This window comes from Hemitrygon akajei, chromosome 10, assembly GCF_048418815.1.
Source record: "Hemitrygon akajei chromosome 10, sHemAka1.3, whole genome shotgun sequence".
NCBI classification, from domain to species: domain Eukaryota; kingdom Metazoa; phylum Chordata; class Chondrichthyes; order Myliobatiformes; family Dasyatidae; genus Hemitrygon; species Hemitrygon akajei.
The window spans coordinates 65162308-65169351 of NC_133133.1; positions in this window are offsets into that span (position 1 = coordinate 65162308).

The window sequence follows — 7044 nt, forward strand, 5'->3', positions numbered from 1 at the left end:
GTTTTCATGTGGCTCAGCATGAAAGACAGTAAGACAGTAAAGTCAAATAGCTTGAAGACAAGATACAGCTTGCATTTAGTAGGTTGTCAGGGACACTTTCTTTGTTGCTTATAATTGCATAACCTTAACTAATCCTTTGTTAACAAAATGCCGACATAGAGCTTGCTTTCATTAAGCACCTGAAGAGACCTTCTTGATGAATAATATTGTAAGATAAGTCACTAACCTGTTATTCATTACTTCATTTTGTGCTGTGTCTGTTTATATTTTTTTACCATTGATATGGTTCAGAACTTATTTACCAGATGAATTTTTTAAAAAAGGTTCACAATGTAAAGAACTGATCTAAGATAAAATTATGGATGGGTTTTGAACTCTGGGAAAGGAAACACATGAAACAATGAAAATACTCAATAGGTTATTCAGTATCTATGGAGAGCAAAATGAATTTAATATTTCAGACCGACATTCTCTCAAGACCTGTTTTTATCATGAAATAAAGTGTCCTCATAATCATGTTTTTAATACAATAGAAATATCAGTTCTCTGTGATAATTACATTCATATCAGTGTGCTGTATCTTCCTGCAATGGTCCAGTAATCTATAGATTGTCATCCCCCTATAAAATGGCCAGGCAATAATGGTTTGTCTTATCTTTTTGCAATAATCTTGGCAGCTGTAGTTTGTCAAATCCTCCTGCAGTTGTCCACATAAAATAGTCTCTTTAGTTATGTCCTCATTTCCAGAGGGAAATGTTAACTCATGCGCATTTATAATGCAGCTGCTGATCCAAATAAATAGTTCAACAGCTTTTTTGAAATAAAGAGATTAAAAAGTGCAAGAATAATAACTGTTTCATCATTTGCACTCAATGTCAAATTCTTTTTTACAGATCTTTGAAATGAATGATTTGATTTATATTTTTATTCTATTTGTTGTGTATTTCATTGATTACTTTATTGTATGAATAATTACCATTAAGTTTAATCACTCTATTAACATAATGTACATTTTAGCTTCATTTGTACATTATTTTTTTTTTTTTTTATTTTATGTAGAGATACACCACAGAACAGGCCCTTCTGGCCCAACAAGCCATGCCACCCAGAAATCCAAGTATTTAATTCTAACTTTACCACAGGACAATTCACAATAACCTATTAACTGGTACATCTTAGGATCGTAGGGAAGAATCTGGAACACCCAGAGGAAACCCACGCAGTTCATTTGAGAACATGCAAACTCCGAACTCCGAACTCTGATTCCCTGAGCTGTAATAGTACTGTGCTAACCGCAACACTACTGTGGCAGCCATTTAATTAAATGTATCATGATGAAGAAGGGAACAAAAATTTTGCTAACATTTTGAATTAAGTTTTGAAGTGAGAAACAAATGAATTTATTAAGCAAATATGTATCAATATAAATTTCATTATTAGTAGATTATATCTGGGTTATTAAAGTTATTTAATGGATATTTGCTTATAAGTATTCTATGAAATGAAGAGAAACTGTGTGATATTATCAATGCTTCTCATTCTTTAAGCATGGAAGCATCAGAATTAGCTTTGCTGGCTATTTGGTTGACATCAAGCAATGTTTTCAGCTCAATTTATCTGGGTTATTAATATTTTTCTGCATTTTTTAATTGTAAGTATTTTCTTCTATTCATTTTATCTAAATATTGCTTTTGTGTTTTGAAGTGCTAAATTGTATCATTAGTCAACTCATAGTTGTTTAAAGCAATCAAAACAGCAAGTGTTTGGTGAATTGGGATTAATTATATCTTGATTTGCACAGGATTCATTTTACTTCTAAGAAATATTAAGAGCTGCAAAGCTCTTTAAACATTGTCCTGAAATCATATTTTAAATTAAAGCCATCAGGGAAAGCAAATGGATTAATTGAGAATTATTTTAGTTTCTACTATTGAAGCAGGATTAAACAATATACAATATACTTCTATAGTGTAATAGAATTTGATGACAACTTTTATTTAACAAGTACTTGGATATTGCAAGATTAAATATGTACAATATTGCAATGAAGGAGCCATATTCAAGCACATATAGTGGAAGGCAAGTTTAATACATTTATTTTAACTCGACCTCTGTTATAGTCAAAGAATGGATACCTACCATTGAAAGACAGTAGCCGTGGCATTGCTATTCCATGGTGTTGATGTCAACCTCAGGAAGAATGGAGCAGAATCAATCAGAAACCTGAGGGGAATTTGTAGCACGTACAGAATCAGCTGAGAAAAAGGTGGAAATGTTAGCATGTCCAATTCCAATTGTATGGAGGAGATCAAGGCCTCAGGAAACAACCTGCTGCATGGAGCTTGAATGTGATACTGAGTCTAGCAGCTATGGCTTTGTATTGCTTAGAGTGGCTGAATGACAATCCAGGATCTTAGGAGCTGAAGCTCAACAACCTCAGACTGTAGTAAGCACTTCCAGAACATTGGTTCTGTACTTAGAAAATCTTCCTTCCTACTATCATAGCACCCCCGTCAGGTAGCATTCCAACTCAGATAAAGGTTCTCTCACTTCATTAGACCAATTCATACTTCTCCCCAACAAAATCAAATCTTTCCTGGATCATGGATTAAACTATTCCTCCATATTACCCCGGAATAGATCTTTCCCACTTCATAGCTCAGTCTGATCTGGTTGTGCAGACTGCTTCAGAGTGCCCCTTGCCCGAAAGACCCCCTCTGCCAATTACATTGTCTTTAGGGCATGGAATACATCAGACCCAAAAGACAATTTGCAGAACCTCCAGTTTCCAAGCAAGCTCAAACATGCCATCCGCACCATCAATGCCTCTTTCTGTCAACATCCTGAAAACCCCTTAAACACACATTCACACACACACGCACTCACAAACACATCCCTGTTAATGTCCGAGAATCAGTTTCAGAAAAAAATAATGACATTGATGCTGAAAATGTAGGTTTGGTTTGCCATATACATGCCAGACATTTCAGCATGTCTCACATCATACATGTAAAAGGGAGCCACACTCAAGATGCTTTTATTAACGATGGTATTTTGGGTCAAACTATGAGATAATACTCGATGTTTCCATGTGCAAACGATTAAGAAAGTGGCAAGAGATAATTTGAACAATTACCCTAAAAAAAGCATGAGGGGTAAAGCACGTCTGAGAATCCAGAGTAAAACATGCAGCAAAAGCACAAATTTACACTATCAAATAAAACCTCCAAAAGGATACAGTTATCTCTACAGAGAGAACATCTTGCTTTATACTTCCCGTTGCTATTAGGATCAGGTTTATTGTCACTGACATTCAGTAGTGAAATTTGCTCTTGTGGCAACAGTACAGTGCAGATATGACACATTGGTATAAGCTGCAATTATGGTTAGCAAAATCAGTGCTCCCGAAATTCCATCAATATGTGGACTTTGCAACGGGACGGGAGAACGCATTGTACCTTGTTTACACAAACATGTCTGACGCGTACCGGGTGGGGTGGGCCCGGCCCCCACCTCGGATACTCAGACCACATCTCTGTTATGCTAATCCCAGGCATATTGACCGCTGGTCAGGTGCTCCAGACCAGTTCAGAAGCAGGTGAAAACCTGGCCAGCAGGAGTCATCTCTGCTCTTCAGGACTGCTTTGAGAACACTGACTGGCACATGTTCAGGGAGGCTGCAACCAATGGTGACTCTAGCAACTTAGAGGAGTACACGGCATCAGTGACCAGCTACATCAGCAAGTTCATCGATGACGTCACTGTGTCCAAGACCATCACTACAGGCGCTAACCAGAAGCCATGGATGACCACGGAGGTGCATGCTCCGCTGAGGACCCGTGACTCCGCCTTCAGAGCAGGCGACAAGGCAGCTTTAACAACAGCAAGGGCCAAACTGTCCCGAGCCATCAGGGGGGCAAAGTGTGCACACGCCCAGCTAATCCACAGCCACTTCCAGGACAGTGGTGACACGCAGCGCATGTGGAAGGGTATTCAGGACATCACCAACTACAGGACAACATCACCTACTGTGTTGGTGATGCCTCCCTCCCAGATGCATTGAACAACTTCTACGCTCGTTTTGAGGTGGAAAATGATGTGGTGGCAAGTAAGACTACTCCTCCTCCCAATGACCAGGTGCTGTGTCTTACCGTGGCCGATGTGAGGAAAACTCTATGCAGGGTCATGCCACAGAAGGCTGCTGGACCAGACAATATCCCCGGCAGAGTGCTCAGAGGACGTGCAGACCAGCTGGCAGATGCTCTCACTGATATCTTCAACATCTTCAACATTGTTCCAACGTGCTTCAAGGCCAAAACCATCGTCCCCATGCCAAAGAAGTCTTCAGTGTCCTGCCTCAATGACTACCGTCCCGTTACTCTCACATCCATCATCATGAAGTGTTTCAAGAGGCTCGTTATGAGGCACAAAAAGACCCTGCTGCCCCCCCTCACTGGACCCCCTGCAGTTCGCGTATCGTCCCAACCGCTCAACAGAAGACACCATCGCCACCATCCTCCACTTGGCCTCACTCACCTCAGCAAAAAAGACATATACATTCGAATGCTGTTCATGGACTTCAGTTCAGCATTCAACACAATCATTCCTCAGAAACTGATTGGACAGCTGAGCCTACTGGGCCTGAACACCTCCCTCTGCAACTGGATCCTAGACTTCCTGACTGGGAGACCTCAGTCAGTCTGGATCGGGAGCAGCATCTCCAACACCATCACACTGAGCATGGGGGCCCCCCAGGGTTGTGTGCTCAGTCCACTGCTGTTCACTCTGCTGACCCACGACTGTGCAGCAACACACAGCTTGAACCACATCATCAAGTTCGCCGATGACACAACCACATCAGCAAGAATGACGAGTCAGCTTACAGAGAGGAGGTGCAGCAGCTAACAGACTGGTGCAGAGCCAACAACCTGTCTCTGAACATGAGCAAAACAAAAGAGATGGTTGTTGACTTCAGGAGAGTATGGAGCGATCACTCTCTGCTGAACATTGACGGCTCCTCTGTTGAGATTGTTAAGAGCACCAAATTTCTTGGTGTTCGCCTGCTGGAGAATCTCACCTGGTCCCTCAACACCAGCTCTATAGCCAAAAAAGCCCAGCAGCGTCTCTACTTACTGCGAAGGCTGAGAAAGGTCCATCTCCCACCACCAGCCCCCCATCCTCATCACATTCTACAGAGGATGTATCGAGAGCATTCTGAGCAGCTGCATCACTGCCTGGTTCGGGAATTGAACTGGCTCAGATTGCAAGACCCTGCAGCGGATAGTGAGTTCAGCTGAGAAGATCATCAGGGTCTCTCTTCCCGCTATTACAGGCGTTTACACCACACACTGCACCCGCAAAGCTAACAATATTGTGAAGGACCCCACTCACCCCTCACACAAACTCTTCTCCCTCCTGCCATCTGGCAAAAGGTACCGAAGCATTCGGGCACTCACGACCAGACTGTGCAAGAGTTTCTTCCCCCAAGCCATCAGACTCCTCAATACTCAGAGTCTAGACTGACATTGTAATTTATTTTCTACCGTGCCTATTGTCTTGTTTATTAATTATTGTACTGCCTGCACTGTTTTGTGCACTTTATGTAGTTCTGTGCAGGTCTGTAGTCTAGTGCAGTTTTAACATTGTTTTATGTAGTCTAGTGTAGCCTTGTGCTGTCTCACATAGTCTAGTGTTGTTTTGTGTTGCTTCATGTAGCACCAGGGTCCTGGAGGAACGTTGTTTCATTTCTACTGTGTACTGTACCACCCGTTTATGGTCAAAATGACAATAAACTTGACTTGACTTGATAAATAGCGCAAAACAGGACTGGTGTGGTTGTGTTCATGAGGTTATAGACTGTTCAGAAATCTGATGGTAGAGGGAAAGAAACTCTTCATAAAACATTAACTTCAAGCTCCTGTATCTCTCCCTGGATGGTAATAATAAGAGGGCATGTTCTAGATGGTGAGAGTCCGGTATGGTGGATGCTGCCTTATTGAGGCACCATCGTTTGAAGATGTCCTAGCTGATGGGGAAGCTTGTACCCATGATGGAACTGGCAGAATTTACAAACTTCTGGTGCATCTTACAATCCTCTGCATTGGCAGCTCCATACCAGACACTAATCCAACCAATCAGAATGTTCCCCACGATACATCTGTAGAAATTTGCAGAAGTCTGTGGTGACATTGAAAATCTCAAAATCTTAATGAAGTATAACTGCTGGCATGCATTCATTATGATTGCATCAATGTATTGGTCCCAGAATAGATTGTCTGAGATGTTGATGCCCAGGAACTTGAAAATGTTCATCCTTTCCATCAATAATCCCTTAAAGAGGAATGGTGCATCTTGACTTCCCATTGCTGAAATTAAATATTTATTCATACAAAGCATCCACAAGTTGTTATGTCAAGTTGGCCGAACGGCCAATCACACTGAAGAATTTTTATAGTTATAATGTTGTGGTAACATGGTTCAGCATTACCCAGAATGCCGTGGATCAGAACATACAGGTAGGCTTACAATTGAAACTGAAATCTTACAAAGAAGTAACTTGTTCATATATGTTGAACTACGTTTGTAAAGCAACTACAATCCATACATAACAGTTATTTGTAAGGTTGAAGTGTCAGCTGAGCAATTAATGCAGTTTACAACCCTATTTGAAACTCATATCTCAACAACCTGTGAGATTTTCAAAGTAGAATTAGTTTGTAAATACATTCACACCAATTCAAGCAGCTTCTTTTGATTCACTTGATGATGGTTACAATGTGATTGTGAAAGATGACTGAATCACAGGTGGCAATACTTAAATTCCTGCATTAAGTTTTGCAAATTTCAATTGTTCAGGCAACATTACCACTGCTAAATCTAGGCTTTATATACTGTAATGGTTGAAAGTGTACAAATAGATTGACTGATATTTAAAACTACCAACAGTTCTTATGAGATGAAGCTGATTAAGTTGAAATGTATGACTTCAGATATCAAGCCAACCTATATGAGATGATGCGTTATTTTGTGTAGGTATTTTGGAAA